The sequence below is a fragment of the Ursus arctos genome, unplaced genomic scaffold (genome assembly GCF_023065955.2).
Source record: "Ursus arctos isolate Adak ecotype North America unplaced genomic scaffold, UrsArc2.0 scaffold_18, whole genome shotgun sequence".
Classification (NCBI taxonomy): domain Eukaryota; kingdom Metazoa; phylum Chordata; class Mammalia; order Carnivora; family Ursidae; genus Ursus; species Ursus arctos.
In genome coordinates this window covers 11,202,282-11,224,785 of record NW_026622852.1, presented here as the reverse complement: position 1 = coordinate 11,224,785, position 22,504 = coordinate 11,202,282, and the positions used below count along the sequence as shown (strand labels likewise).

At 40.9% G+C, this 22,504-nt stretch overlaps 1 protein-coding gene across 3 annotated transcripts in view; it reads right to left on the bottom strand.

The window, feature by feature from the left end:
• CNTLN (centlein) overlaps nucleotides 1-22,504 on the bottom strand; it is a 495,968-nt gene that overhangs the window by 448,626 nt on the left and 24,838 nt on the right. Inside the window, exon 1 of one of the 3 annotated variants that reach the window (XM_057313470.1) lies at nucleotides 16,108-16,182. The exons of the other annotated variants lie outside the window; for them this stretch is intronic. The gene's annotated coding sequence lies outside the window, so the exon portion shown is untranslated. Of the gene's footprint in view, nucleotides 1-16,107; nucleotides 16,183-22,504 lie in introns of those variants that run through there. 3 annotated transcript variants of the gene reach the window in all.

The following is a 22,504-nucleotide window of genomic DNA, read 5'->3' as shown; positions in this document are numbered from 1 at the left end:
CACTTTTTTGGTCTATCCTTTTTATTGTATATTCCAACTATTCTATTTTTTAACATGTCCTATAGATAACGTACTATCTATATACTTAACCCATCTAATTGATTTTATCTGTATCTTGCAAGCCATTTGACACACTTTGAGTTTCATCCATACCATGTTTTTTTTATCCTCCATAACTGAATTAAATATTACTGAATAATACTTCAAATTCACATTATGAAAATGTTTACTCTCAAGAAAAGTTAGAGAATCCTGTACCAGAAAAAAGACACACCCTCTACCTCCTTAGGTACTGACCCTGACATCCTTTTGTATTCATTGCCATCAAGTGCCAGGATCAAACTGCTGGGTCTGGAGCAACAGAACCCAAATCGCTGCATTAAAAAAAAAAATCTCTCATTGGTAACTCACCCCTTTGGTGTAATCTGACAGCATCTCCATCCCCAAACTGGCTTTGGCTCCCTTATCTCATATTTTGGGTCTAGACCTTGGATTTAAACCTAAGCACCCCGGTTTCCATCTTGTCTGTGCACTTCTGCCACCTAACGTGCCACGTCACCTCCCCATAGTTATACAACTACTCCTGCCACAGGGTCCGCCCCCTGAATAGGTTTTGATTTGTCAGTAATAAGCTTTGGGCAAATCTTACCCCTGACCCATTGCCAGCAAATGTATTGTTACTCACCATGTTTTGCCTGTAACAGGCAAAACTATGTAAGGATTTTCCTCTTTTCCACTGAGCCCAGAATTGGGCTGAAAATACTTCTTAACACCATGTTCCAGGTGGCCCATCACAATCAATCAAAGTAGGCAGTTAAGAGAACACCTAATTGCCAACTCAACTCTCTTCTTTCACTATGGATTATTCAGACATAAATTAGCTTAGCCTAATTTAACATGGCATAGCCTTAGACTTCCCCAGGTTATGTCCCAGCTTAACAACTGGCACCTGGTAACTGATTGAAAGCTGTTAAATCACTCTTAATAAATATTCACTTTGATGAGTGTTGCATTGACCATCATGTTCAGAGATCTGCTACAGTTCCCTCAATTTGCTGGCACTTTAACGTCTCCATTATATCCATATTGTTCTTTCTGCCCAGAATGCCATTTCTGTCTCAGCTAGATGTATCTTTCTAAAAAGGAATCTGATCACATGCCTGAATTGCTTAAAATCCTTGACCAGCTCCCTGTTTATTATAGGATAAAGTATACATCTGTCAGCATGGCATAGTGGACCTTCTGTGAGCTGCCTCTGGCTTACCTCCTCATCCATCTCACATTAGACCCCTTCTTCCCTTATGCCCTACAATGCATGCAAGTCAAACCACGTTCAATTTTCCAAAGTCATCATTCCTCCACACTTTCGTTCAAATTGCTCCTTCTTCATGAAACATCCTACTACCATCTGTCTGGTAATGTCTACTCATGTATCTCAAGATTCATCTTAAGTTATCACCTTCTCTTTGAAGATTTTCATGACCTAAAAAATAAATAATATAGCTGATATCTCTTCTGAGTTTTCGGGGAGACAAATATCTATGGGTCTCTCACATTTCTGTTCATCCTGCCAGCAAATTCCCTTTGTTTCAGACTACGTGTTCAAGGATGTTTGAGCCAACAGCCTTGGAAGACATAGTCTCTTACTTCACAGCAGAGGGCAGGTTTGTTTACTGTCTAGTATAATCAAGATAATGTCTCTGTCCAGGGCAAAGGGCAGATAGGTTTACTGACCTTTATAAAAGATTCAGGTTCCCTAAGCTCAGGGTTCTTCTGTAATTCAGTCTACAGCATGTTCAGGCATTACCTGGCCCTATGTGCAATACCTAGTAGGAACTGGTGCTTGGAAAATGGGCAGAAATGCTAACAATCTAACTACCGCTATTGTCATGAAATAATATATTCTTTTGTCTCTCATCAAGAAGACTCATATCTTTTTTTTTCAAGATTTTATTTATTTGGCAGACAGAGAGAGTGAGAGAGAGCACAGAGCAACACGCAGAGGGATAGGGAGAAGGAGGCTCCCCGCTGAGCAGAGAGCCCTACAATGTGGAGCTCAATTCCAGGACCCTGGGATCACGACCCGAGCCAAAGGCAGACGCCTAACTGATGGAGCCACCCAGGTGCCCCATGAAGACTCATATCTTCTGCCAACATCCATGAAATTGTGGCAGGCTAATGAAATAACAGAAAAAAAATATATCTATGTTGGTCATTACGCTCAGACTGACACAGAGCTCGTAAAACCCTTGTAATTTCCTAAATGATAAGAGCGCTAGAAGCATCTTTTTTATTAGAACAAAATGAGGGGTCTCTTGGATGGCTACTGGTTACCAGAAAGACCAAGCCATGATTAGAAGCTTGAAATTTTTAGTCCCCCCCACATTCTGCTAATTGGGGTGAAGGACTAGTAATGGAGTTAATAATTGATCATGCCTACATGAGAAAGCCTCCATAAAATCCCAATAGTTTGGGGTTCAGGGAGCTTTCAGGTTGATGAACATATCCATATACCAGGAGGAGATGCACCCCAACTCCATGGGGACAGAAGTTCCTGAGCCTGGGATCCTCCCAGATTTTGCCCTATGTATCTCTTCATCTGGCAATTCATCTGTGTCATTTATCATATCCTTTAATAAACTGATATACTTTAGTAAGTGTTTCCCTGAGTTCTGTGAGCAGTTCTAGCAAATAACCAAATCAAAGGGGGATGAGGTCCTGGGGACCTCCTACTTGCAATTGGCATCTGAAGTGGGCAGTGGTCTCGTGGGACAGTCCTTAACCTGTGAACTCTAATGCTATGTCTACTTAGTGTCATAATTGAGTTAAATTCTAGGATACCCATCTTGTGTCACAGAGATTTGCTAGCTGTGGGGAAAAATCCCCATACCCCTGGTGTCATTCATGAGTGTTGTGAGACAGTAGCAGTGTGAGATTAAAGGAGAAACACAGGAGGGAAAAACTGGGTATTTATCCAACTCACAGGGTAAAATCTCAGACCCTTCACAGTTCTTGACAGCACTGTACTTGAACTCTGTAATACTTCTAGCAAAAAATATCATTTTATTACACTTATTAGACAACTACTATGTGATAGATACTACAGTCTGACCCTGAGGACAGAAAGCCAAAAAGACATGCTCCAAATTCAAGGAGTTAATACTCCAGTGCAGAAACAGGACACAGACAATTAAAAATTTTCAAGATCATTTATAAGCTGGCACTTATAAAAACACAGAAGACAGAAAACATAAGCCTGTTGAAGAGTTGAAGGAAGACTTCAATGAGGGGGCAGAGATGAGGATTTGCCTGAGCAACAAGAGAAAGGGTATTACTGCCGCACAGATGCAAATTCTAATTAACAGAAGTCCGAAATCTGTTCTAATTATCTACTGGTGTGTAACAAAGGATCCCAAACTTTGGAGGTAAAATAAAAAGCATTTTATTATGTTTATTGGCCTGTGAAATAGGAGTTCAGAGAGAACAGAGCAGGAACAGCTTATCTCAGCTCCATAAGGTCTTGGGCTTCATCTAGAAACAGTGCAGAAATCTATAAATGGCTATGAGTGGCTCAGATGCCAGAGAACTGGAGTCATCTGAAAGTTTCTTCACTCACGTTCTGGTGCTTGAGTCAGGATGACTCTAAGCCTGGGCTCAACTGGGACTATGGATAGGAGGACCTACACATGACCTTTCCATGTGGACTGAGGGTCCCATAGTATGGGAAGGAAGCTTCCAGAGAGTGAATATTCCAGAAAAACCTGGAGTAAGCTTCACAGCTCTTATGATCTAGTTTTGGAAGCCACTTAAACATCATTCTGCTATAATCTCTTGGTCAACATAGTCATTAGCTCACAGTGTAGTCATAAGGATTCGAGGAAATGAGACATATTTATCACATCATAATTGGAGGAATTTCAAATAACGTGTGGCCATATTTTAAAACCTCCAGAATGTGTTCAGAGAATTATAAATAGTTCATTACTATCAAAGGATAAAGTGCCACAGGGGGATGCATCTGAACAGGAAGGCAAGGCTATATGTTATGGGGGGCATTGCTGACCTTGAAACCCCTTAAAAAGAAGCTTCGATTTTGTCCTGTATGTCATTATACTAATTACCAACATCACTATAGACAAAGAGGTGCATTTAAGAGTTTTAAGTAGTTGGGGCGCCTGGGTGGCACAACGGTTGAGCATCTGCCTTCGGCTCAGGGCGTGATCCCGGCATTATGGGATCGAGCCCCACATCGGGCTCCTCCGCTATGAGCCTGCTTCTGCCTCTCCCACTCCCCCTGCTTGCGTTCCCTCTCTCGCTGGCTGTCTCTATCTCTGTCAAATAAATAAATAAAATCTTTAAAAAAAAAAGAGTTTTAAGTAGTAAAATGATTCAAGATTCTAGCACAAATGCTAGCACACACCAAGCTTTGGGACAGATATTTTTTGGCTGCAAATAATAGAAAATGCAATTCAATCTGGATTTAAAAATACCAGTAACTTATTGGTTCACATAAGAAAATTCCCCAAGAAAGACTGTAGGCATGGCTCGAACTAGTTTCTTATCAGTAGGGCTCTGGCTTTATTTCTCTGTGATTTTCTTGGCTCTGCCCGTCTCTGTGTTCACTTTATCCTCAGATTGCTTTTCCTCGTGGAGCAAGTACAACTATACTCACTGTAGGTCTCATATCTGCATGCCACACCATCTAGAGGGAGGGAGAACACCCTTGTTCTAACATTAGAACCTCAGATTCCCTGTAATTGTTAGGATTGGGTCAAATGTTGCATAGGAACCAACCTATGTGTCAAAGGAGATAGAACAGTTCAGGTCACATGCTTCACCTGTAGAATCACAGGGATCCCAATGTGGACATAAGAGGTTTGTGGAAAGGAGAAAGAGGGAAACGAAGGTTGAGGAGTAACGAACAAGTGTACGAGTTGGCTGCTTTAAAAATTTGCTAGACAGACAAATAATTTCCAGCATTAATGATACTTGTGACCAAACATGATCTCTCTGGTACAAGTGCAAAGGAGGTGGATGAGACAATACGATACTGGTAAAAGGATACTGATGTCCAGAAACAGGGATAGACAGTGAGGAAGTGAGTGTGTGAGTGATTATGACACTTTTGAACTTGTCTTTCCTTGAAGATGTGACTGGGAAGTTCTGGGATGTGCTCTTCCTCCCTAATAATTTCTAAAATTTCCCATGACCTCAGCTCTCCCTCTAGCACAGTTATACAACCCATTCTTACCCATCTTTGACTACCATTTTTCTTATGAAGACAATTCCCTCCAAGGTCACCAGCAACCTTCGGTGTGCCAAATTCAGTAGGCATTTTACAGACTTGTTCTTACAGGACTGGCTGCTTTATCTGAAACTCTAAAACTACTAAAAACTCTCTATGACCTGGATGTCTGCAGCACCACGCTCTTGGGATTCTTAAAACTTTTCTTCTTTCTTTCTGGTTTCTCTGCCCTGGCCCAGAGCCTTAATTATGAGTGTTTTTCAGAGACCTTTCCTGGTTTTTCTGCTTTTCTGACTCTAGCCCAGCACTGTCCAGCGCCGTGACCCATGTGGCTCTTGAGCATTTGAAATGTGCTAGTCCCAACTAAAATGTGCTATAAGTGGAACATATACTCCAAATTTTGAAGACTTAGTACCAAAAAAAAAAAAAGAAAGAAAGAAAGGAAAAGAAAGAAAGAAAGAAAAGTCTCTCATTGTTTTTATATTGAATACATATTGAAATGCTAACATTTTGTATATATTGGGTTAAATAAAATATATTATCAACATTAATTTCAATTATTTCCCTTTAGTTTTTAAAAATATTATTGGTTCTTTATTTCTTCTTTTTTTAACTTCAGAATTTAAAATTATATATGTATTTAAAAATACATTTCTACTGGACAGCGCTACTCTAGACTCTCTGGGTGATCTCATTCAGTATCATAACTTCCCTCAAAACTATCTGAATCTAGGGGGTGGCTGGGTGGCTCAGTCGTTAAGCATCTGCCTTTGGCTCAGGTCATGATCCCAGGGTCCGGGGATCAAGCCCCGCATCGGGCTCCCTGCTCTGCAGGTAGCCTGCTTCTCCTTCTCCCACTCCCCCTGCTTGTGTTCCCTCTCTCACTGTGTCTCTCTCTGTCAAATAAATAAAATCTTAAATAAATAAATAAATAAATAAATAAATAAATAAATAAATAACTATCTGAATCTAATCTCCCTTCTTCCTTGACCTTCAGACTCCTATATTCACCTGCTGGCTTGGCATTTCCATATGGATAACAGGTAATAACAGCAGACATTTATATTTATGGCTTTCTATGTGCCAGGCACCATTCTAAATACTTTACACGTATTAAGTCATTTATAATCTACCACATCTCTGTGGGGTAGGTATTATTATTATCTTCTCTTTTATAGATGAGGAAACTAAAGCACAGAGAAGTTAAGAAATATGCCCAAGTTCATACATCTAGTAAGTGGTGAATACCAAACACAAGGCAGTTTTGCCTCTGAGCCCATTCTCTCCCTGCTCCTTGCTAGAGAGCCCCTAGATAGCCCTCATAAACCTCAAACTCCACCTGTCTGCACTGGTGGGCTTTCTTGCCCTCTATTTCCACTACCAGGCAGGCTTGGCCAATGAGAGAGCCCAACAGGAGATCAGAGGGAGAGTCCAAAATGAGGTCAATGTTTAGCTCTCTTCCATCACCTCCCTGCAGGGCTGCAATAAACTGGATGCTTCCCTTGTCCCTTGATGGAGGCCACAGTTGTCAGATAGCCCTCTCTACCAGACAGACAGAACCTGTCTCCAGGTTCCACTAGCCTGTCCCTCCAGGTCTTGGATTGATCACAGCATTCTTTCCCCCACCCTACTATTATTAGTCCCAAGGGGCTACTTTATTCCTCATATACCCACATCTTTGTAAGTAACTTCATTACTAAACCCTCCTCAAATTGCCCAACCTGAACATAATTTCTGTTTCCTGGAGGGATCCTGACCAAGACACACATGTTCCTTTTTCTGTACTTTGTAGCTTAGTTTGTGGGACCCATAAATACCCAGTTACCTAAGCTAAAACCTGGGAGTCATATTCTGTTTTATCCTCCCTTTCCCCATACCCAGCTCCTATATCTAATCTTTACTAAGTCTTGCTAATTTTGCTTGCTAATGGTACTGTCTTCTTTAGGCCTTTACCATCACTCCCTGCATTAGGGTACCAGCGCTGAATGAGTCCTACTCAAACCCATCCTCAGTAGCACAGCCAAAGTAAACTCTCTAACACAAAAATTTCAGCAGGACTCCCCCCCATCCTTGTTTGAAATGCTTCCATAGGGGCACCTGGGTGGCTCATTTGGTTAAGCGTTGACTCTTGGTTTCAGCCCAGGTAATGATCTCATGGTCATGGGATTGAGCCCTGCATCAGGCTCTGTGCTCAGTGCAGTGTCTGCTTCAGATTTTCTTTCCCTCTCCCTCTCAAAAACAAAACAAACAAAACAAAACAAAACAAAACAAAACAAAAAACCTATTGAAATGCTTCCATATCTCCATGCCTCCAACAAGCCCTGCTTCCTCTCTGAGACCATATCTCGTCAGTGTCTGCCTAACAGTTCATCCTCCAAAAGCAACAGACTGCTCGCAGTTCCAAGCTCACACCTTGAGCACATTGTTTCTCACCTCTGTGCCTCTCAGCTTGCTTCTGTTCACCACCTCGACCACCACCCTTACCTACTGCCAGCCTGGCCAACTCCTACTCATTCCACACCACTCTGTCTTGGGCGATAACTGAAGTCTTCCAAATAACATCCTTCCACACGTGCATTCACATGGCTTCTTCTGGGTAAGGATTCTCTTTCAGTGCCATGTGCATCCATTCTATAGCACTGCACCACACTGTTTTTTCATTACAGCTTTATATGTCATTTCCCTTTGAAAGAGGCAGACTCTGCCACCTCAAAATAGGCTCGTGGCATAAGGATTATTTCGAGCTAAAGGCACTTGAAAAACAGCAGGTGCAAGAAAGACACCTACCCTTTCTTCTTGAAAGCAAGAGGTAAAAATCTCGTATGAAAGATGCCCTCCCTATACCAAGGAGAAAGACACATTCTCATCACCAGAGGTGAGGAGCTAAGGCAGAGAGAATTCTGTACAAACAGACCTTATTAAAATACACTCTTCTTTAGTCTTCCCATGTATTTTAGTTACTTTTCCACAACTGCCTCTCTTCGTTCAACCTAATATATAGGCACTTAGGTTTTGCTATTTCTTTGGGTCTTCATTTCCTTATGAGAGCTCCTGTGTCACATAAAACTTACATTAAATAAATTTATATGCTTTTCTCTTATTAATCTGTCTTTTGTTACAGAGCTCTAGCTGAGAATCTAAGACGAGGAGCCGATGTCCTTCCCTATACTCCCATGCACCTTCACATCCCCAAGTCTAGCCCAGCACCTAGTACATGCCCAGTGAATGTTCTGGTGAATGAATATATATAAGATAAATATTGTATACAAACATGGAAAACAAAGTCACTAACAAAGGTATATATTTTTTATAATATAAGTCCAGACTCAACTTTTCCCTCAATTTTATGGCAATTCCAGGAAACTGTCCTTCTGAATCACCTAATTCACTCTGCATTTAAAGACCCAACCTCAGTTTGGGTTGAGTACTTCAAGCTGATGTTTCTGCACTGGGTACCTGTAGAGACATGCACTCTATCCCCTTAGGATATTTAATATTTTTCTTCTAATCTTTTCCCCTAAATTGTTTTCTCTGGATGATTTCTTAGCTTTTCCCTGAGCAGTCTGCTTTTGTATGCAGGAATCCTTCCCTCAGTTTTTTGTTCCTTATTTCTAAAAGTACCCCTTTGTTTTTTCTCTTTCACTAAATTTGAAAACTTGTACTGCCTGATCCACTGCTGATCTTACTGACTGTATTCCACACTTTCAAAGGCACCTTGTTCTGCTTTCCAAGATGGCATTTTTTAAAAGATTTATTTATTTATTTTTAGAGAGAGAGCACACAAGCAGGGGGAGGGGCAGAGGGAGAGGGACACAAGAAGACTCCCCCCGAGTGGTGAACCTGACATGGGGTTGCATCCCAGGACCCTGGGATTATGACCTGGGCTGAAACCAAGAGTCACATGCTTAACTGATGGAGCCACCCAGGTGCCCCCCAAGATGGCATTTAACAAGCCAACTTGACCATTAGTCCTGGTATAAAAATCACAGCAAAGGAAGGGATCATTTCTCTAGGCAACAGTTTGCTAGCATTCTTTCTTTCCACTTCTACCCTAGACCCACCCAAGGAAAACTGATCACTCCTTTAAAACTTTTAAACCAGAGAGATTGATTATTTATTTTTCAGGGTTCCATGAAGTGTCTGTCTTTTTGCATTTTCAAGTTATGGTTGGTTTTTTCTTCCTTTTTCTTTCTTTCTTTCTTTTTTTAAAGATTTTATTTATTTGAGAGAGTGAGAGAGAGTGAGAACAAGCACGAGTGGGGGAGGGGAGGGGCAGAGGGAGAAGCAGACTTCTCATGGAGCAGGGAGCGATGTGGGGGCTTGATCCCGGGACTCCAGGATCATGACCTGAGCCAAAGGCAGACACTTAACTGACTGAGCCACCCGGGCACCCCTCTCCCATTTTCTATTTTAAGGGCCTTGAGTAAAAATCTACATGGAAGATGAGAAGGGAGAAGACATAGTTCAAAGTTATGCTTTTTTTATATTCTCTACTTGTCAGTAATTAAAATCTTAGCAGATATGGGGATCTTTTAGATTTTCCTATAAATTAAAATAATTCTAACTATTTAAGGTCTTTTTCTAGAATAAATCTCCTTTGGAAAGTTGTAGATTTTTTAAAAGATTTTATTTATCTATTTGAGAGACAGAGTGAGCGAGGGAGAGAGAGCGAGTAAGCAAAAGCATGGGAGGAGCTGGGGAGAACAGACTCCCCACTGAGCAAGCAGCCCAATGCGAGGCTCTATCCCCAGACTCTGGGATCATGACCTGAACTGAAGGAAGATGCTTAACTGACTGAGCCACTCAGGTGCCCCAGAAAATTGCAGATTTTTAATATATTTTTTAAAATAACTATAATTCCACTTAGAAGCCATGTACTATTCTTGGGTTTTCACCTTCCCCCATGTCCTTCCTTACTTCAGTGGTCTGTGATGAATCATATGTGCAGAAACAGAGACAAATCCCAAAAGAAGTTCTGTGTTTCATGTCCTACCCAGACCCTTCAGTCTCCTTCTGGGTCAGATTCCAGCTAATTCACTAAGCAACGGTAGCTACCAAGATCATTAGCCAAATACAGGGGGTGCCTGGGTAGCGCAGTCGTTAAGCGTCTGCCTTCGGCTCAGGGCGTGATCCCAGAGTTGTGGGATCGAGCCCCATATCAGGCTCCTCCGCTAGGAGCCTGCTTCTTCCTCTCCCACTCCCCCTGCTTGTGTTTCCTCTCTCGCTGGCTGTCTCTCTCTGTCAAATAAATAAATAAAATCTTTAAAAAAAAAAAAAAAGATCATTAGCCAAATACAAATACACTCTTTCTTCAGGAAAAAAAAAATCAATATTGTTATTCTACCTTATTACATTTATGTTAGAAAATATCCCATATGACTATTGACTTAAATAAAACACTTGACTGGCTTTTTACAAGGAAATAACTTCCAACAATTATACACCTGTGCAAGCTGTTGTTCCAGACACAAAATGCCTAAAGTGAATCTGATAACAAAAGCTTCAGATATCCTTCTGTGGACTCCTTAGTCAGGCATAATTTAAGAGGGCTAACGCTATGCTCACCAAGATTATTTATCCTTTGGTTACACTGAGCTAAGTTTGTTACTGCTGTATTCCTGGAGTTACAAAGGTATATAGTGGCAGGGCTGGCGTCATGAGCCGGTGAGCCACACAGTTGCATAAGGACCCCTCACGTGCAAGAGCCTCGTGTGCCCATTTATGATCTGCTGTTGCTATCTTTTTTTTCTTTTAAAGATTTATTCACCTACTTTAGAGAAAGAGACAGAGAGAGAGATAGAGCATGAGTGGGGAGAGGGACAGAGGGAGAGTATCTTTTTAAGCAGACTCCTTGCTGAGTGAGGAGCCCCACTTGATCTCACAACCCATGAGATCATGACCTGAGCTGAAACCAGGAGTCAGAGGCTCAACCAACTGAGTCACCCAGGTGCCTTGAAATTCTTACTTTTTGAACAAGGCACCCTAGTTTTCATTTTGCACTGGGCCCTACAAATTATGTAGCTAGTCTTGTTGGGAGGTAGGAACTATGGAGCACAATCGGGGGAAAATATATATATTTAATCTTCTATACATTCTTTTCAGGGAATCAGGTCAACCACACTCCAGAAAACAAAAGGATTCCCTTTTCTCAACTCGGTTATTTTCTTTACCTGGATCATTTTATATGAAGATGAATCTAGTATTCTAAAGAGAGTAAGAGAAGGATCAGAAGAAGGAATAATCAGGTGAACTTATTTTTTATATTAAAGAAAATGAATACTATTTTGGTGGGAATAATGCAGTTAGTGATTTTTTTAAACTACAGATCTTGGGATCTTTTAGATTCCATTTAAATACAATATAAACCTAAGTCACCACAGAAAGTTTGAGGGGAACAACTGCGTAAGATTGCTTTCTTTTCAGTACTTAAATTTTGATAAAGGCTTAAATTTATTTAAATTTTAGGGAAAACTTTTTTCCAGAAATTTGATATTGATGAATTCATTGATTTGGATTGTATCCCTGCTCTACTCCGAGAGGCAGCAGAACATAGTGTGAAAATCAAGGTGTTAAGGACAGATGGGATTTCAAACCTAGCTGAATTTCCTTAGGCACATTCCTTAAAGACTCTGAATCTCACTTTCCTCAACTTTAAAACTAAGTGACTAGGGGCGCCTGGGTGGCTCAGTCGGTTAAGTGTCCGACTCTTGATTTCAGTTCAGGTCATGATCTCAGGGTGATGGGATCAAGCCCCACATCATGCTCAGCATGGAGCCTGTTTATGATTCTCTCTCTGCCCTTTCCCCCCACCTCTAACAAATCCCCGAAAACAAAAACACTGAGTGACTAATACTCACCCCACTGGTTTGTTGGGAAAATTAAACAAGATAATATATGTAAAATATGTGCCAAAGTACCAGGATTTCAGTCTGCTGCTATTGTTGTTATTATTATTGTTGCACTGTTATTAATATTATTCCTCTCTCCGCTTCTAGTGGAAGGCCTGTCTAAATCAACCTCGTCTTTCCGTGAGCTTGGATAAAGTATTTAACATCTGGGTGCTGCAATATCCTCATTTGTGAAATGGTTGTTAACCTAGCATAGCATCTAGGAGGTACAGGCAGTCAGGAGACAATACCATGAAAGTTGGGTTGGGTTCAGCACACATCAGGAAATACACGTACAACTCCTCCAAAGTAGTGTTCTTACTTTAGTGTGAACTGTATCTGACTTTTTTTTTTAAAAGGTTAATTTTCCTGACCATGTATAGGAAATAACCAAAATACTTTCAGTTCTCCAAGCATTTTCACGCATTATTTCATTTTATGAGGTCGTGCAGCTGGAAAATGACAGTCTGGAATCCCGACTCTAAATTTTGTGATCTTTCTTCCTTATCAGCTACTTATTCTATCAAATATTGGGAAACTCGTTATAGTGCTGTCTTCAGGAAAATTAGTTGTGCAAGGTTACTCATAATCGGTAAAAACACTGTCTAGTCAAGGGTTGTTCAGTGCTTAGACACTAAGCTCCCATCTTCCCCCAGCTGGTGTCCCTGTGTCATAGTCTGTCAAACAGGAGAGAAGGGGATCTAGATTGTGAATACAGAGGGCCATACCCAGAGTCAATAGCGTCTTAGTGAAGACAAATTTTCTTGTGTCTTAGTCCTATGTAAAATCAGCTCTGAATTTATGTAATGGTATTGGTTTAAGTTCTTAATTTTAAAAAAGCCTTGTTATGTCCTTGTTAGCAAGCAATGAATAAGAGCAACTATCTCTGTGGTAAAAGCCCTTGTCTTCTTATAAAATGTTCCCCATGGTAGACAGTACTTGGGAAGGATTTGTCTAATCTCCCCGGTGTTCTGTCTCCCTGTTCCAGTCCCATGCATTTGGCCCCAGTCCTCTACTTGATATGAAGATGTTTATTCTTTCCATCGATAGATAACACATGAGTGCCTCCTCATCACACCCTTCCGGTCTCCAACAGGGCCCACTGGGTATGGGCCACATTTCAAGACAACACTCCACATTAATTTCTTGGTGGTCATCTGGGGAAAATTAACTCTTCCCTTCAAGCCACAAAATTATGAGAAATGGAAGAGTGAGTTCTCGACACAGGTTTAGTTATAGCTCCCCTTTCTTACATGCTAAGCATCGGCACAATTTGTGTAAGGGTGGTAATAAACATAAACCAGTCATGTGAAAACCATTGCTGCCTAGGTCATAAAACTCTTGGATTTTATCCTTTAATTTTCTAACTGGCCCCTCTAGAAGCTTCCATATGGGATTTTTTTTTTTTTAATTTAGTAGAGTTTTGACCTCCTCTGGTATAAACGAAACAAGAAGATATTATACTTCCCTTTTTTATCTTGCTGCCAGCAAGATCTGAGATGCTATGAGAATAATAACAACTCTTGTGGTTAGCATATTTGCCTCCTCCTTTCCTTTGTTCCTCTTTTCCATTTTATCATCTTTTAAAGTTGGTTCAAGTAATTTTTGAAAAAGGTAAAAAATAAACCATTACGTATGTATGCAAGGAAGGTTTAGAGTTTTCCAAAGGTTTTCAAATACGCCCTCAGAAAGAAAAGGATTCCAAATACCTTGAGGTATACTTGGGGAATAAAGAGGCAGACCAAAACTATCTCATCCTCAAATCCATATGACCTAGAGTTGTGGTTCTCCAGAATTTCATCTCAGTAGGTCTGGGAAGAGGCCCGAATATTTGCATCTCTAACGAGTTCCTAGGTGATATTGATGCTGATTAGGGACCAAAATTTGAGAACTACTGACCTGAAGGAACTTCTTGTCCTGTTAGAGAGACACATAAGTAAAGAAGATATTGATACAAAGTCTACTTAAATAGACAAAATAAAGGAGAATAGAAGGTAGGTACCAAGGAGTAACACAAATATTGGAGAGTATAAAAGTCCAAAAGCATGGGGAAGCCAGAGGTCTGCAGCAGCCCGCAAAGCTTTGGAAGTGCAAATGAGGCTTGACCTAAGCCTGAGATGAAAACCAGGTGGGGAGGGCAGATCAGGCAGGGGGGTAGATCTGAACAAAGTCAGGAAGCAGAAGTGTTTACAGTGTGTCTAGTGAATAGTGCCCACAGAATGTACTATACAAAGAGCTCAGTCCACATTTGTTGAATAAATGAAAAATAAAGAGATCTGATTTGTGGAAGCAACAATTCTCCTCCAAGTAACAGTGGGAGGATCATGGAGATGTGATCAAGGAAGGACCGAATTACGATGAGTTTTGAATATGGAATTGAGGAAATCAAGAGGTTTTAGTTTTTTAAGCAATGAGAATTCATTGACATTTTAGGTTGACTTACGTAGAATTTTCAGAACATAGTATAATGATCTTATATATGTAGGTAAGTAGATATTATATGTATTAATGCTAACAATTAGCAGGGCACCTGCCTGGCTCAGTGGGTAGACATGCGACTCTTGATCTGGGAGTTACAAGTTCAAGCCCCACACTAAATGTGGAGATTACGTAAAAATAAAATCTTTTAAAAATATTAATTAGTTAATATTAACATATAGTGTTAATTATATTATTAATTATAATAACTTATTAATATTAATATTACTGACTTCTTGTGGCTTACTGCCCATAAATCAATGCAAAGGAAAAGAGACATTTCAAATGAGGCATTAAAAGGAACAGGTCATAGATAGGTATATAAAGAGGAGAAGAGAAAGTCAATACAAGTTCATATTTTCAAGTCTGGGTGAGAAGAAGAAAGAAAAAATCACTAACACAAGGAAATGTGAAGTAGAGGAGAGGTTTGGGAGAAGAGATGATGAGTTTTGTTTTACAGTAAGATACCAGAAATAGGGTGGGGATTGGAGGTAGGTGTCCAGTAGGCATCAGAGACACAAACTTCGGTTTGGTGAGAACATAGGGCTGGAAGTGTGGAGACATTCTTACAGAAGTAACATCCTGGTCACAAGAAAGGAGGTGGTAACCCCCATGCCAGCCTTTCCTCCCTGACGCCCCCCCTCATTCCTATGCATCTCCCTCAAGCTCTGGCAAGTCACAGCTGAAAGCCCTGCCTCAGCCCTATGTCCTGGGCTGTCAGGGAGCCTCACCTCAGCTGCACAGAACCACACTTGCAGACGGCTGGCTCCAGCCTGGGTCCAGAGGCCAAAGGGCTTCGACAGGCTTCCCAGGGCCTGGAACTTAGCAGCTGGATCCTACAGCAGCCCTGGCAGGCCTCAGCGAGCGGCAGTGGACAGGACAGCAGCAAAGCCCTCTGTCACCACACTCTGGGGGCAAGTCCTGCCAAGAGGGGAAAAGATCAGACCAGGGCTGGGGCCCGGGCAGGCAACCAGCTCCTCCTGCTAGATTTTTGAATGCGGTTGGAGGCGAATCAGAAGATGTCACTTTAGCAACCAAGGCCAGCAGGAATGACAAGGCAGGGGTGATGTGAGGCACTGAGGATAGTTCAGGGATAAGAATCCCCCAGGAGGCTTCTGGTGAAGAGGGAAGACTGAAGGGAATCCAGGGGAGGTGAAAATGAAGAGCTCCTTCAAGTTTAGAGAAGAGGTAGAAAAGAGAGGAACATGAGAGCTAGAGGCAGTTTTTTTGAGAACAACAGGAGGATTTGGCAAACTGGAGGCTCAAGGGAAATGCCGATGGGGTTAGTTTGTCACCCGAACCAGAAGACTAAGATTATACACAGTGACTTCGAGTAAAGTGGAAGAAAACAGGGTCCTTAGAAGACTTACAAAGTGAAACAAAGGAAGAATGAGTATTCCTCCTATCTCTGAGTTGAAGAGGATTTAGTGCCTCTACGTGTATGACAGATCACCGTGCATAATTCCCGTGTGCCACGGACTCAGAATCGGCATATACCTGTTGTACAAACAGCTTTCCAGGTGTTCCCAATGTTCAGCCAGTTTGGAGAACTGGTACAGTGGCTACAGAGCAGGTAAGCTGATTCAGGGAGCTGTCTGGTCTTCCTGCTGCAACAGCAGAGAAGCGCAGGAGACAAACTGGAAAGGAGAACCATGGGGCCTTGTGGGACCAAGGTCACGAGTTGCAGGATAAAAAATGGAATGCAGAATGTTGAAAACTTATCATGTTTCAAGACTGGGGATCTGGAAAGTAGCAAGGAAGCCCTGATCATTATGTCCCAAGGTAATATAACGGCAAGATCAGGAGGAGGAAATTGGACACAACGAAATTTGCACTTTGAAATTGCACTTTGGAAATGGCCTGAGAAGAGAGAGGACTGATTTGGTGATTAAACCCATGAACCCGTGAAAAGTTCCCAAGTGCCCACTATGTGCCAAGTACAATGTGGGTCGTTTTACGGTCATAATTTTATTTAATCATAATGAAGACAGCATAAGGCAGGCATTATCACTATTTTCTTGGGAGCAGCTTACGCTCTGAAAAGTCAAAAACCTTGTCTAGGTTTCTAAAACAAGACTGCGTTCTTTCTGTGATGGGGCTCTGCCACCACAGAATAGTCTGTGTTCCTATCCCTTTTCTGAAAGCCACGTTAGTGGAGCTGGTCGGCCTGATAGTCTTCACTGCATTTCTACAGCTTGCTGGGCTGGAGGATCACCAAGATGGGCCATAAGGAGGAACAATGCGATTTAGCACGCTTTGTTGTATGACAACAGGGTGCAGTGCCTATTCCATTGCAATAAAGGGAGGAATTAAACAAATGCATGGCTTACAGTCTCGCTTTTCTTCTATACTAAGAAATATGGGGAAAACAAAAGCAGACTTTGAACTCTCACTATGTTCTGTGAAGACCTATTGCTTTAAAGTCAGAGTGAGTCAGTCAAAGAGAGGTCAGTCTCCGCTCTTCCTGAAGCTCTGTTTTCTCAAGCATACTCCCAAATATTAGATCCTAAAAAAAAGGGGGGGAGTTAGGATGTCCAAAGTAAACCAGCCAGAGGCAAGAATAGCACTCAAATGTCTTTTTAATCATTACTTCTTTTCCTCCTACTTCTCAGCATGTAAACCTGCCAACCCACCAGGTGGTTGTGATGAGCTCTTCAATAACTTCAATAAATGTAAGGACAGCAATAGCACCAATGTATGAAAATATCTAATTGTTGCCCAAAGGAACAGAACATCACAATGAAATCCTAAAAATAATACCTTTAATTTTTGAAGTTTATTTTTGGAATATACATATGTGTATAAATGTGTACGTGTATGTAGATATCCAAAAACACACATAAACTTTTCTTTCTCAGTTCTAACGTAGAACGAGTGGTCTGAAGAATGAAGCATGAGAGACTATGGACTATGAGAAACAAACTGAGGGCTCCAGAGGGGAGGGGGGTGGGGGAATGGGATAGACCGGTGATGGGTAGTAAGGAGGGCACGTATTGCATGGTGCACTGGGTGTTATACGCAACTAATGAATCATCGAACTTTACATCAGAAACCAGGCATGTACTGTATGGTGACTAACATAATATAATAAAAAAACATTAAAATAAAAAAAAAAGTGCTACAAACATAAGGTTACCTTTCCAACTTCAGAGGCAGTAGCAGTGGCCAGGGGGAAGAAAGAGGAGGATCTCTGTCAAATTTGGGTGTGACCTTGGGTCTCTGTGTTCTTTAAGGACCAGAACAAAGGCGTGCGGAGGGCCAGGCAGCCTTGGTTGTGTTGGCAGTCGAAGTTCGACATGCCCTGTTTTCATCCTCCTTGGACAGGCCCAGAGTGCCAGGTGTGATTTTTTGGTTCTCTGCCCAGGTTTGCAGGAATTGCAAGTGGTGCCAGTCACATTCAGTCACGGCCAGAAAGAGCATCCTAACTGTCAGCATATTGTACCGAGTCAGAGGAGGCCCCAGCCAGGCACAGAGCTTTGGAAGACAGAGGGTCCCAGGCACTCTTCTAGGGATAAGACAGAATATCTTCAGGATTCAAAAGAAAAAGTCTTCATTATGATTTACCCTGGCAAAGAATAAAACTATAATTTTTACACTTCGAGTGCATGTGTCTTTTTCACAATGCTAAACCCAAGAACATTGTTTGCCTTTCAGTTTTTGCATGGGTAGCCTTTTAACATGGAAAACTGGACTATTTAATTGATCTTATGACTTCTTGAACTGCTATCATTTCCTTAAAGGAAAAAATAAAAGGAAACCAATGTTCTGCAGACCATCCCATCACTAACAATGCTGCTGTTGAAAAAATTGACCGATCCTTCCTAAAATGGGTACTTTTCATTCAAAAATGTTTCTCCTCTTTTAAGTCTTTGGGCAATTTAAGAAAAAAAAAGCAGTAACCCATATTAAAATGATTAAGTACGAGGATGTTTGCTATTATAGAGACAATGCTTCAGAACTAAATAAATGTAAAAGCGAAACCTTCACTCATTGTGAAAGAATAATCGTGATGTTTTCATTCTGAAAATATATTCTGCAAATGAACTTCTCAAAATATATTCTTTAAGTCCTCAAGAACATATGAGTATGGAAAAAAATAATTACCTTTTCAACTTGAGAGGAGGAAAACTGTTGGAACAGTTTAGGCAATGCCTATCCAATAAAAAAAAAAGGGTTTCTTGGACCACAATTCATTCTCTAAACCTTCAAAAGCCTATCATTTATCATTAATTTTGAAATAATACAGGAAATACCTGTACTAAGAGAACCTTTGAAAACAAGCAGAATAATTGGCAAGGAATATTTTGGGAGGCACTGACAATAATGTAATGCCTGGATTAGTCCTGCAAAAAAACATGAAATTGTAGCTGGGAGGCATATGTAGTTAAAGATTCGGCATTCCAATGCTGAGCACTGTAACTCAGTTCTCTTGATATTCTGACATGTTGTTTAACAAAAAGCACATGGAAGATGTTCCCAGAACCCAACTGCAGAGGTCCTATGTGATCGAACTTCCACTGCTGGGACAGAGCTCACAGACAGAACTGGCATAAAGCAATTCAAGTGCTGTGGTGCCAGATAGTTTTGGACAACGAAGAAAAACACTTTTAAAACATGTTATGTGTGGGGCGCCTAGGTGGCTCAATCGGTTAAAGTATCCAACTCTTGATTTCGGCTCAGGTCATGAACTTGGGATTATGAGACTGAGCCCCATGCTGGGCTCCACCTGTTTAAGATCCTTGCTCTCTCTCCTGCTGCCCCTCCCCCACCCTAAAAAAAAAAAAGAAAAAAAAATCCATGTTATATGTGAGTGTGTGTATACAAGTGTGTATGTATGTAATCGTAGCCGGTTTCCTTCAAAAAAGAACTCTGAGATGGCTGAATTTGCCTTTTAATCTGGCTTCATTCTTATATTGCTAACATCAGTCTTGGGGAAATAAAAGTCTATAGGGTTATCATTGTGATATCCATAGAAAATGTCCGCACTTTCTTTTCCCCAAATAGACCTTGGATTTTTCTACCTCTGTGTCTTTTTTTTTTTTTTTTAAGTAAACTTCATACCCAACATGGGGCTAGAACTCATGACCCCAAGATCAAGAGTCACATGCTCTACTGACTGAGCCAGCCAGGCTCCCCCCCAACCTGTTGTCTTAACTTAGAATACCTTCCACTCAAAGTTCATTCAAATGGTACATCTTCTCCTGATATCTGCAACTAAATATGATCTCCTTCATTCTGTATTTCCCCCCCTTTCTTATGACACATTTTACTTGACATCGAATTAAGCTTATTAACTACACATTCCTCTCCTCTTTCCCTCTTTTGTCATCGCTGCAAACATTAGAAAGTAAATTTTTTGGAGAAAAATGAATTATTTTCATCTATATAATAGTGCTTAGTATAGAGTTTGCAAATAGCTGGCACTCAAAAAATGTTTGATATAAATTTTCCTGAATTGAATTTCTGAACTTTTTAATAATGTTTGTTGGAATGAGAGAATCCACTGTTGATGGTCCTTTGGATCTATTCAGAAATGTTTTTTCTCAAAAACAATATATTTACTTTTTCTCTTTTTGTTTCCATATTAATTACTGCATCTCCTTCTTCCCTCCCTACCTTCTTTCATTCTTTCTAACAGTAATTAAATACCTACTATCTGGGAGTTAAACAACACAAAGAGAAATAAGAAAATTTGGATCAAAATTTAGAATTTAGGGGCGCCTGGGTGGCTCAGTCGTTAAGCGTCTGCCTTTGGCTCAGAGCATGATCCCAGGGTCCTGGGATCGAGCCCCACATCGGGCTCCTCCGCTGGGAGCCTGCTTCTTCCTCTCCCACTCCCCCTGCTTGTGTTCCCTCTCTCACTGGCTGTCTCTCTCTCTGTCAAATAAAGAAATAAAATCTTAAAAAAAAATTTAGAATTTAATAGTTTTGACAAAGCTATAAATCATATTCTAAATTAAGACAAAGGCTTATCTGATATATTATCTTAACAAAAGACACTTAAAAATACTACCCCCCCCAAATCCTAAATAGTCAAACTTTAAATTAATTCCAAGTTTTTCCTTAAACCATGGAGGTCCTGTCCATGCCAATGATTTTTCCATCAAGAAATAAAATCATTCAAAATAGAACAATGGCTAATCCTAAACTACATTTGAGAAAACAGACTGGGAGAAAGGTAGTTCTGTCCCAACCTTCACCCCATCCCCACAGTCCCAGTGCTTTGCACTGAAAAGACATATTGTTCAACCATTCTAATCTGCCTCAAAGGTTAAAAGGCAGTTATTCAGTCATTTGTTCACAAATATTTATTGAACACCTACTGCATGCCAGGTGTTCTAGGTGCTAAATTTAATAAAAGAAAAAAAAAGCTTTTCAACTCCAAATGAGTATAACACATTCTACCTATGAAGGAAGCTGGCTTAATTCATGGCAGTGAGGAGATAGGGTTGCCAGATAAAAATACAAGATGCCCAATGAAATGTGAATTTTGGACAAACAACGAATACATTTTTGTGTAATACGTGTTCATGCAGTATCTGGGATATATTTATATTAAAAATCAGTTATTGTTTAACTGAAATTCAGATTTCACTGGGTATCCTGTATTTTTATTTGCTACATCTGGAGACCTTACTGGGAAAGGACTGGCCATACTGCTGCCTTCCCTCTACGGAAGCTGGTTGGGGCTGGGGGAATGAAATCTAGGACAAATGGCCCTAAATGCAGCAGGCCGGCATGGGGTGGATAAGGCTTTCAGTATGCATGAATACATAGCAAGGGCAGAGAACTGAGAAGTAGGAGCTGATTATTTTGCATAATAAAACTGTATATTGTTACCGGGCTGATACTGAGTAAGAAAAAGGAAAACAAGGGGCACTTGTCTGGCTCTATCAGCAGATAGATCTCTTCATCTATCAGCAGATAGATCTCTTTATCTTGGGGTTTTAAGTTTGAGCCCCACAGTAGGTGTAGAGATTACTTAAAAATAAAATCTTTTTTAAAAAAAGATTTTATTTATTTATTTATTTGAGAGACAGAGAGCACAAGAAGGGGGAGCTGCAGAGGGAGAGGGAGAAACAGGTCCCCTCCTGAGCAGGGAGCCCAATGTAGGGCTCAATCTCAGGACCCTGAGATCACACTACCTGAGCCACCCAAGTGCCCAAAAATAAAATCTCAGAAAGAAAGAAAGAAAGAAAGAAAGAAAGAAAGAAAGAAAGAAAGAAAGAAAGAAAGAAAGAAAGAGGAAAAAGAAATGAAAAAGGAAAGGATTTGGGTAAAGTAGTAGGAGGCTGGAACCCAGACAGAAAAGCCCACACTTCCCGTGATAACTGTTCTCCTTCATCTTCCCAAATCTGTGGTAAAGTCTGCTGCAAATACACATTTATATGTATGTAAAGAGAGGAAGGGGAATGTTTCAAACAGTAATGCTCACTTCAGTCTTCAGTGCCTTAACTAATTCTCTGAGGTTCTAGCCATATATCTTTACTGTGGACATAGGTAAACTAGGCCAGTACTTTTTGGTTTAGCTCTGCTTTGTTCCTGGTACCCAGCTGAAGCTGTAGGATGCGTGGTCTTGTGGAGCTGGTTAAGAGAGCTCCTCATCCAGAGCCAGGGAATCTGTGTCAGCTCCTGCCCAGGGTCCTTGGGCCAACCCATGTATTTGCAATAAGTACCCAGAAGAAAGCTACCCTTCACTTCCTAGAAGCCAGTAAAGGTCTGCCAAACTTTACGTCTGTGGACCTTACTCCAGGGGCATGTAGAAATCATTTTCTACTGAGGGTTTCCAAGGATTGAAGTCAGCAGCTGGTGCTTCCATGCATTATCAGATAACAGATTCCTAAAAACCATCACAAAAAGATAAGCCATATTTGCCTGGCCTTTTTTTGATCAG